Source organism: Aquila chrysaetos, chromosome 19, assembly GCF_900496995.4.
Source record: "Aquila chrysaetos chrysaetos chromosome 19, bAquChr1.4, whole genome shotgun sequence".
In the NCBI taxonomy this organism is placed as follows: Eukaryota; Metazoa; Chordata; class Aves; order Accipitriformes; family Accipitridae; genus Aquila; species Aquila chrysaetos.
This window is the reverse complement of record NC_044022.1, coordinates 1,322-11,488: the sequence shown is the minus strand read 5'-3', so window position 1 is coordinate 11,488 and position 10,167 is coordinate 1,322. Positions and strand designations below refer to the sequence as shown.

Here is a 10,167-nt window from a genome sequence, read left to right as displayed (position 1 = left end):
TGCGGTGGCCCTTGTGAGGAGCGGGGGAGTTGGGGAAGTAGTTGGCGTTGGCCGGCAGGATGCTTACTCCTTTTTCTGATTTGTTTTTGTTTGTTTTTTTTCATTGCAGATATTCAAGACCAATGTGTCACCTTGAGGAACATCCCAGTTAGCCCATGTGGTTTTTGTGGAGGATAGATTCAGACCCACGGCCCTCTGAAAGCTACGTTGAGGGACCAGGGCTGGGGAGAGGCTGGGAGGAAGGGACAAAGCTGGGAATTGCAGGGAGGTGTTTTAAAGTTAGCACAGGAAAGAGGGCTGTCCAGGAGCAGTCCCCTTTGGGCAGGCGAAGGGAGCGGGTCGCTTTTCAGTGCGAGACCAGCGTGGGCAGGGCAGTTCCAGCCTCTGTCTGTGGTGGTGTGTAGTTTGTGTAGTCTGTCTTCTGTGCCTTAGACCTTCCTCGGGTCTCAATGTCCTTATTGCGCTTTGCGCGAGGGGAGCATGGCATGCGCTTTAGGCGCCATCCCTAGGGTCTCAAATGCCCTTACTCATCGGCACAGTGCCAATGGAGTGCTTCTTGCATTTGCAGCTCTAAAGCAGGGATCGGGATCGGTTTCGGCAGATTCCAGTCGGTCCTCTCTTGCGGCATTCTTCTGGGCTGTGTCGGCAGCTCTGCTCTCTAGCCATCCATTTTCTCGGACTGGGAGTTCTTCCCCGCATCTTGATGTTCTTAGGTCTTGATGACAGGCTTCTTGCACATCCATCATCTTGGTTTTGACGGTGCTGTCTTGTAACAGGCTGTTACGTTAGACTCCTTGGGGTCTGCCATACAGCCTCCTTCCCTCAGTATTTTGGACACTATAGGTCGTCTTGCTGGATAGCACCTCCCGTCCGGGAGTCATTCTTCTTGCTGAGAGTTTTCTCTCACTTTGAGTCACCTTGTCTGTAGTGTTCTGTGTTATGTTGGTCTGTGCACAGGTGTGTTTGGCTTGGAGCTGCTCTGCCCGGGGATGTAGAGTCAGGGGTAGTTGGAACAGCGATAAGAGTCTATGGGTGAAATGTTGATTTGTCTTAATTGTTTAGGCAAGGGTTGTACAGTCATCTGGGATCGAGTAGGCATTGGTGGGCTGCGTGGACAGCAACACCGAGAGTTTTTTACAGAAATGATTGTAGCCATGCGGCATGGGCTGTTGAGGGGTGGTGAAGCGGATATCAGTCTCTAAGGTGTTGAGGCTTGCATGTGATGGGCTTAAAGTTTGGCCCTGTTTTTTTTTGTTTTGTTTTTTTTTTTTTTAAATGGCTGGCTGTAGCTGGAGTACTGGTATTCCTAGATGGAATGAAGATCTCTGGAGTTGTTAAGCTCTTGCTCTGCATCCAGGCTGACTCGTTCAATATGGTTTTTTTTTTCAGTTGCGGAGAGACAAGATGCGTGCCCCAGAGCGACGGAGGAGGGGAGCGGAGTGCCGTAAGGAGGTGGGTCTGTGAGTGGAGTCGGAGGGAAGATGCGGCCGGTGGCTCTATGATTAGCTCATAGGGGTTCTTTTTTTCTTTTATTCTGAAGGTGTGAAGCAAGGAACGACGTGGGCTATCAGCACCGGAGGTGACTTGGGCAAGGTGAGCAATGAGTAATGGGTTGAAGCAATCATTTCTTTGGAGATGTTGTATTGTTAGCAGAGTTGGAAGCATCCCTTGTCACTTGTGTTTTGCAGGTGGTACACAGGCTTTGATGTGGCAAGGTGTCGATGGCAGAGGCAGGGCATGTGAGTGGCTGAGGTAAAGGAGTGGGAGCTGGGAATCAGTGCGGGCGGGCTGAGGTTTCAGGCGGTGTCTCAGCATGCGTCTTCTGCTTTGGTTTTTGCAGGTGGCACACGCAGCCTCGGAGGGGCGAAGCTGCAGGCTGATGAGCAGTCTGAGAAGGTGAGGTGGTTGTTGGCCGGGTAGGTGTTGAATAGCGAAGTGGCTGGTTAGTTAAACATTTACCTTTTTCTTTTGTAGGTGCTGTGTGGGCTACCTTTGGAATTGGATGAGCGTTTGAGGTGAGCTGTGGATTAGGGAGGAGGAGCATGAGGCCGGTGACTTCTCATGAGTGCCATGCTAATTTGGTGTATGTTAGGTATGATGAGCGATGACGGCCGCAGGGTGTGACTCTGGAATGTGTGGGTAAGTGTAATACTGTGGTGTGTGCGATTAAGTGGGGACTTGGGCAAGTAACTGGCATTGTCCAATGTGATGCTTACTCTTTTCTCTGGTTCTGTTGTTTGGGGTTTTTTTTTATTGCAGATGATGAAGACGTATGTGTTGCTTGGAGGACCATCCTGGTTTACCTTGTATGGGTTTTGCTGAGGATGGATTCGGACCCTCGGCCCTCTGAAAGTTAAGTTGAGGAACCAGGCCTGTGGAGAGGCTGGGAGGGAGGCACAAAGTTGGGAATTGCTGGGAGGGGTTTTAAAGTTAGTGTAGGAGAGAGGGCTGCCCAGGAGCAGTGCCCTTTGGGCATGGGAAGGGAGCGGGTTGCTTTTCAGCACGAGACTAGCGTGTGCCAGGCAGGGCAGTTCTAGCTTCTGTCTGTGGTGATGTGTAGTTTTGTGTAGTCTGTCTTCTGCATCTTAGACCTTCCTCAGGTCTCGATGTACTTGCCGCTCTGTGCGCTCAGGGAGCCGTGGCATGTGCTTTGGGCAGTGTTCCTAGGGTCTTGAATGCCCGTACTTGTTGGCATGGTACCAATCAGGTGCTTCTTTTCTTGCGTTCAGACCTCTAAAGCGTGGATCGGTGTCAGCATTGTTCTGGCCCATTCTCTTTTGAGATGTTCTTCCAGGCCGCTTTGGTGGCTCTGCTCTCTAGCCTTGTGTCTTCTTTGACTGGGACTTCTTCCCTGCATCTTGATGTTCCTAGGTCTTGAGGACAGGCTTGTTAAGCATCCATCGTCTTGGTTTTGACAGTGCTATCATATAACAAGCTGTGACTTTTGACAAGTGTTCTTTGGGGCTGTTGTAGAGTCTCCTTGCCTCATTGCTTCAGACATTCTAGGTCATCTTGCCGAATGGTGACTGCTGTCTGGGAGTCATTCTTCTTGCTGAGAGTTTTCTCTCTCTTTGAATCACCTTGTTGGTAGCGTTCTGTGTTGTGTGTGTTGTGTGCACGGGTGTGTTTGGCTTGGAGCTGCTCTGCCTGGGGATGTAGAGTCAGGGGTAGGTGGAACAGCAATAGGAGCCTACGGGTGAAATCTTGATATGACTTAATCATTTAGGCAAGGGTTGTACACTCATCTGGGATTGAGTAGCCATAGTCGGGCTGTGTGGACAGCTGTGCTGATAGTGTTTTAGGGAGATGATTTGAGCCGTGTGGCAGGGGCTGTTGAGGGGTAGTGAGGCAGATTTGAATCTCGAAGGTGTTAAGTCTTGCATGTGATGGGCTCTAAGTTTGGCCCCTCTTTTTTTTAATGGCAGGCTGTAGTTGGACTCCAGATGGTCTTCCTAGATGGAATCAAGACCTCTGGAATTGTTAAGCTCTTGCTGTGCATCTTGGTGACTCGTTCAATATGGTTTTTTTTCAGACGCAGAGGGACAAGTTGCGTGCCACAGAGCGACGGAGGAGGGGAGGGGAGCAGCGTAAGAAGGTGGGTCCGTGAGTGGAGTCGGAGGGAATATGTGGCCGGTGGCTCTATGACTAGCTGATAGGGTTCTTTTTTTCTTTTATTTTGAAGGTACAAAGCAAGGAGCGAAGCGGACCATCAGTACTGGAGGTGACTCGGGCAAGGTGAGCTGCAACTACTGGGTTAAAGGAACTGTTCCTTTGGAGGTGTCGTATTGTTGGTGAAGTTGGAAGCATCCCTTGTTGTTTGTTTTTCTGCAGGCGGTACGCATGCCTTGACGTGGCAAGCTCTTGATGACAGAGCGGGGTGGTCGAGCGGCCAAGGTAAAGAAGAGTAAGTTGGGAATTGGTCTGGGCAGGCTGAGGTTTTAGGCGGTGTCTCAGCATGCGTCTTCTGCTTTGGTTTTTGCAGGTGGTGCACACAGCCTCAGAGGAGCCATGCCGCAGGCCAATGAGGAGTTTGAGAAGGTGAGGTGGTTGTTGGCTGGGTTGGTGTTGAATATCAAATACTACATGGTTGCTTGGTTAAGCAATTATCTTTGATTTTGCAGGCACTGTGCTCATTTTCTTGTCTTGCTGTCTCAGGTACCATGAGTGATGATGGCTGCAGGGTCCGACTCTGGAATGAGTGGGTAAGCATAACACTCTGGTGTGTGTGATTAAGCGGGGGGTTGGGAAAGTAGTTGGTGTTGGTGATGGGTTACTTCCTACCTCTTCTGATTTTGTTGGGTTTTTTTGGTTGGTGGTTTTTTTTTTTTTTGACTTCACTGCAGATGATGAAGAGGAACCTGGTGGCTGCCGGATCATCCCAGTTAGCCCATGTGATTTTTGTGGAGGACGGATTCGTAGCCTTGGCCCTCTGAAAGTTAAGTTGAGGGACCCGGGCTTGGGAGAGGCTGGGAGGGAGGGACACAGCTGGGAATTGCAGGGAGGGGTTTTAAAGTTAGAGTAGGAGGGCAGGGCTGTCCAGGAGCAGTCCTGTTTGGGCAGACAGGAGGGAGTTTGCCCTGTTTGGGCAGAAGGGAGCGGGTTGCTTTTCAGCATGAGACCAGCGTGTGCCGGGCAGGGCAGTTCCAGCCTGTGTCTGTGGTGGTGTGTAGTTTGTGTAGTCTGTCTTCTATGCCTTAGATCTTCCTTGGCTCTTAAAGCCATCGTCAGTCTTTGCGCTCAGGGAGCGCGGCATGCGCTTTGGGCGCCGTCCCTAGGGTCTGGAGTGCCCTTACTCATCGGCACCGTGCCAATCGGGTGCCTCTCTTCTTGCGCTCGGAGCTCTGAAGCGTGGATCGGTGCCGGAAGTTTCCCGCTGGTTCTCTTTTGCGGCGCTCTTCCGGGCTGCTTTGGCAGCTCCGCTCTCTAGCCGCGTGTTGCCTTGGACTGGGCGTTCTTCCCTGGATCTTGATGTTCCTAGGTCTTGATGGCAGGCTTCTTACGCATCCATCATCTTGGTTTTGACAGTGCCGTCTTGTAACGGGCCGTTACTTGTGCCTCTTCTCCTTTGAGGCTGTCGCAGAGCCTCCTCGCTTTGTGGTTTTGGACGCTGTAGGTCATCTTGCCGGATGGCACCTCCTGTCCGGGAGTCATTGTTCTTGCTGAGAGTTTTCTTTGTCTTTGAGTCGGCTTGTTGGTAGTGTTCTGTGTTTGTGTGTTTTGTGTGCACGGGTGTGTTTGGCTTGGAGCTGCTCTGCCCGGGGATGTAGAGTCAGGGGTAGGTGGAACAGCAATAAGAGTCTATGGGTGAAATGTTGATTTGACTTAATTCTTTAGGCGAGGGTTGTACAGTTATCTGGGCTCTGGTAGCCATCGGTGGGCTCTGTGAACAGCCACATTGATAGTGTTTTACAGAGATGATTGGAGCTGTGTGGCATGGGCTGTTGAGGGGTGATGAAGCAGATTTGAGTCTCTAAGGTGTTAAGTCTTGCATGTGATGCGCCTAAAGCTTGGTCTTTTTCTTTTTTTTTTTTGTTTTTGTTTTTCTAAGATGGCAGGCTGTAGTTGGACTCCAGATGGTCTTCCTAGATGGAATCAAGACCTCTGGAATTGTTAAGCTCTTGCTCTGCATCTTGGTGACTCGTTCAATATGGTTTTTTTCAGACGCAGAGGGACAAGTTGCGTGCCACAGAGCGACGGAGGAGGGGAGGGGCAGCAGCGTAAGAAGGTGGGTCCGTGAGTGGAGTCAGAGGGAAGATGTGGCCGGTGGCTCTATGACTAGCTTATAGGGTTCTTTTTTTCTTTTATTCTGAAGGCGCAAAGCAAGGAGCGAAGCGGGCCATCGGTACTGGAGGTGACTCGGGCAAGGTGAGCTGCGACTACTGGGTTAAAGGAACTGTTCCTTTGGAGGTGTCGTATTGTTGGCAAAGTTGGAAGCATCCCTTGTTGTTTGTTTTTTTTGCAGGCGGTACGCATGCCTTGACGTGGCAAGCTCTTGATGACAGAGCGGGGTGGTCGAGCGGCCAAGGTAAAGAAGAGTAAGTTGGGAATCGGTCTGGGCAGGCTGAGGTTTCAAGCAACCTCTCGGCATGTATTTTCTGCTTTGGTTTTTGCAGGTGGCACACGCAGCCTTGGAGGGGTGAAGCCGCAGGCCGATGAGCAGTGTGATAAGGTGAGGTGGTTGTTGGCTGGGTTGGTGTTGAATATCTAAGTATTAGGCGGTTGCTTGGTTAAGCGTTTACCTTTTGTTTTGCAGGCGCTGTGTGGGCCACCTTTGGAATGGGATGAGCGTTTAAGGTGAGCTGTGGCTTAGGGAGGAGGAGTGTGGGGCTGGTGACCTCTCACGACTTCTATGCCAATTTGTGTTTCTTGCTGCCTTAGGTACCATGAGAGATGATGGCTGCAGGGTGTGACTCTGGAATGAGCGGGTAAGCATAACACTCTGGTGTGTGTGATTAAGTGGGGGGTTGGGAAAGTAGTTGGTGTTGGCTGATGGGTTACTTAATGCCTCTTCTGATTTTGTTGCTTTTTTTTTTTGTCTTCACTGCAGATGATGAAGAGGAACCTGGTGGCTGCCGGATCATCCCAGTTAGCCCATGTGATTTTTGTGGAGGATGCACTCGTAGCCTTGGCCCTCTGAAAGTTAAGTTGAGGCACCTGGGTTTGGGAGAGGCTGGGAGGGAGGGACACAGCTGGGAATTGCAGGGAGGGGTTTTAAAGTTAGAGTAGGAGGGCAGGGCTGTCCAGGGGCAGTCCTGTTTGGGCAGACAAAGGGAGCAGGTTGCTTTTTCAGCATTGAAACCAGTGTGTGCCGGGCAGGGCAGTTCCAGCCTGTGTCTGTGGTGGTGTGTAGTTTGTGTAGTCTGTCTTCTTATGCCTTCGCCTTTCCTTGGCTGTCAATGCCATCATCAGTCTTTGCACTCAGGGAGCACGTCATGCGCTTTGGGTGCCGTCCCTAGGGTCTGGAGTGCCCTTACTCATCGGCACCGTGCCAATCGGGTGCCTCTCTTCTTGCGCTCGGAGCTCTGAAGCGTGGATCGGTGTCGGAAGTTTCCCGCTGGTTCTCTTTGGCGGCGCTCTTCCGGGCTGCTTTGGCAGCTCCGCTCTCTAGCCGCGTGTTGCCTTGGACTGGGCGTTCTTCCCTGGATCTTGATGTTCCTAGGTCTTGATGGCAGGCTTCTTACGCATCCATCATCTTGGTTTTGACAGTGCCGTCTTGTAACGGGCCGTTACTTGTGCCTCTTCTCCTTTGAGGCTGTCGCAGAGCCTCCTCGCTTCGTGGTTTTGGACGCTGTAGGTCATCTTGCCGGATGGCACCTCCCATCTGGGAGTTATTGTTCTTGCTGAAAGTTTTCTCTCTCTTTGAGTCACCTTGTTGGTAGTGTTCTGTGTTGTGTGTTTTGTGTGCACGGGTGTGTTTGGCTTGGAGCTGCTCTGCCCGGGGATGTAGAGTCAGGGGTAGGTCGAACAGCGATAAAAGTCTGGGTGAAATGTTGATATGTCTAGATTGTTAGCATTGGGGGTTCCATAATTTTTGAGTCATTGCATGTCAGTAGTGGAGTGGATTGCGTGTGGATTGTGAGGTAGAAATATAGTAAGGCAGTAAGGGGGCATGAGTGATAATATTGTTTACGTGGACACTTTGTGTTAAGTTTCTAGAAATGGTTAATGCATTGAGGTTTTTGGTTTTGGAGTAGTTGGAAAGCAGGAGTTTGGAGCTGTGGAGGATTTTTTTTATGCCAAGGGTGAAGTGTCTATTCAACAGTTTTGTGTGTTGGTTTTGCAGGTGATCATGGGGCACAAGGTGATTGAAGCAAACTTGCATTTAGGCAATGTGGCTGCTACGGAGGTCGGACTGTGACATGTGCTGCTATGACAGCTAAGTATCTGGTTGAAAAAGCTATGTATGGGGCAGCTGGTGTGTGTTGAAGTGTTGCTGTAATGGAAGGGCAGTTTGTGGGGAGCTTGGAAGGAGGTTGGGCTGCGGCTGGGGGTTTGGCAGGCAGGGTTCTTTCTGAGGCCCCGGGTGCTGGGGGTAAGGGGTGATGGCCCATTGATGCCTTTTGGTGGTGGGATGGGATAGTTGAGAGTGAGGGCTAGCGTGTGTGTGATCTGAATGAGTGGTGTGTTGTGAATGTGTGTAACCTTGTAGGGTTATGGTGTTTAGCTTTTTAGTGGTGTCTTGCAGGTTGGATGTAGAGATGTTTGTTAGGGAATTAGAAAAAAATAAAATACAATTAGAATAAAAAAACCCCAGCCGGGGGATTTTTTTTTTTTTTCCCCCGGCTGGGTTTTTTTTTCCCCGGTCCCGGCCGCTCTGTGAGGCGATGTTCATCGCCAACGTTCTGACAGGGGTCAGGCTCGGGCTGGGGTTTTGGCAGGCAGGGTGATTTTTGAGGCCCCCAGTGCCAAAGGCACGGGATGGTGGCCCCTTGAGGATGGCAGGCAGTTGTATGGATGAGTTGAGAGTGAGGGTTGGTGATCATGTGATGTCAATGGGTAGTGTGTTGTGAATGTGTGTAATCTTGTAGGGTTACATGTTTTGTCTGTTTAATGTTTTTTACTTTCAGGTTGTACAGTTGAGATGTTTTTCAGGGAATTAGAATTAAAAAAAACCACAATTAGAATAAAAAAACCCCAGCCGGGGGATTTTTTTTTTTTTCCCCCGGCTGGGTTTTTTTTTTCCCCCGGTCCCGGCCGCTCTGTGAGGCGATGTTCATCGCCAATGTTTGGACAGGGGTCAGGCTCGGGCCGGGGTTTTGGCAGGCAGGGCAACTTTTTTTGAAGGCTCCCAGGAATGGTGTTCCTGTGGTGTGCTCCTCTGGAATGTGGTAATTGCCAGTTAGTGCAGGGAATTATGCTGGTCTGTGGATGGTATTTGGGAGACAGTTGAGGAGTTTGTGGGTGAAGGGTGGGGTGAGTTGGACTAGATGGCCAGCATTGAGTAGGCCAGGGTTGTGAAGTGTGTGGGTGTAACTATATTTTTGCATGGTGGGTTTGTAAAATATTGGGTGCTCTTTGTAGTTTGTGATCTAATGATGTCTTTCAATTTTTATTTTTGAGCCTAGGTGTGGACGTGGACAGTCTGTCAAGAGGAGCGGAGTTCACTTGTTTTGTGCTTGGGAACAGGGATCGTGGAGCTGCCATCACCTTGGGGAGGAAAACTTCTGGATGTGCAGCGAGGGATGTAATGGCAGTGAGGAATGTTGAAAAGAGTGATAGGGTGGAAAAAGCTCTGTAAGCTTTGTAATTAAATGCAATGTGAAGCAAAAATAAAAAGCAGTAGGATATGGTGGTGTCTCTGGGTGTAATTAAGAAAAAAAATAAAAAATTTACTGGTATGGTAGGAGCCATTTTTTATTGCAATTTTTGAAGTTGCTATTGTGAAACTGTATTGTGAAACGTTTTAAAGTTGCTGTTGTGAATCTGTAAAGTTGTTTTGGTGAAACTGTAGAGTTGCTACTGTGAAACTGTAAGGTTGGTTTGGTGAAACTGTGTATTGTATTGTATTGTGAAACTGTGTGTATTGTATTGTATTGTGAAACTGTGTGTATTGTATTGTATTGTATTGTGAAACTGTGTGTATTGTATTGTATTGTATTGTGAAACTGTGTGTATTGTATTGTATTGTATTGTGAAAACTGTGTGTATTGTATTGTATTGTATTGTGAAACTGTGTATTGTATTGTATTGTATTGTATTGTGAAACTGTGTATTGTATTGTATTGTATTGTATTGTGAAACTGTGTATTGTATTGTATTGTATTGTATTGTGAAACTGTATTGTATTGTATTGTATTGTGAAACTTTTAATTTAAATTAAAAGAGCAGTAGCAGATGGCTCAGTCCCTGGGAGTAAAGAGGTTAAAAATAAAGGAAAACTTACTCCCAGGGCAGAAGCCATTTTCTACTGCAAGGGTGTAGTACTGCAGTGCTTAAATTTAAAATTTGCAGTACTGCAGCACTTTGAAATTTGCAGTACTGCAAAATTGAAGCACTGCAGCACTTTGAAATTTGCAGTACTGCTGTATTTAAACTTAAATTTAAAAAATTTTTTAGCTTTTAGTTTAAACTGCAGTAGGAAATGGTAGACTCCCCAGGAGCAAAGATTATTTTAAAAAAAAAAAAAAAACAAAACAAACAAAAAAAAGAAAAAAAGATTAAAAAAAT

At 48.6% G+C, this 10,167-nt stretch overlaps 1 long non-coding RNA gene across 2 annotated transcripts; it reads left to right on the top strand.

Moving 5' to 3' along the window:
• The first annotated feature begins 594 nt into the window (after window positions 1–594).
• Window positions 595–6,641, top strand: LOC115353295. 2 transcript variants are annotated; one of them, XR_003927534.2, is made up of 6 exons: window positions 595–1,452; window positions 5,813–6,025; window positions 6,114–6,169; window positions 6,254–6,294; window positions 6,379–6,425; window positions 6,548–6,641. It is a non-coding gene; the product is annotated as an uncharacterized LOC115353295 (long non-coding RNA). The 2 variants fall into 2 exon arrangements; XR_005930888.1 differs by lacking the exons at window positions 5,813–6,025; window positions 6,114–6,169; window positions 6,254–6,294; window positions 6,379–6,425; window positions 6,548–6,641 and adding exons at window positions 1,541–1,593; window positions 1,689–1,752; window positions 1,841–1,896; window positions 1,975–2,084.
• The last annotated feature ends 3,526 nt before the right edge of the window (window positions 6,642–10,167 follow it).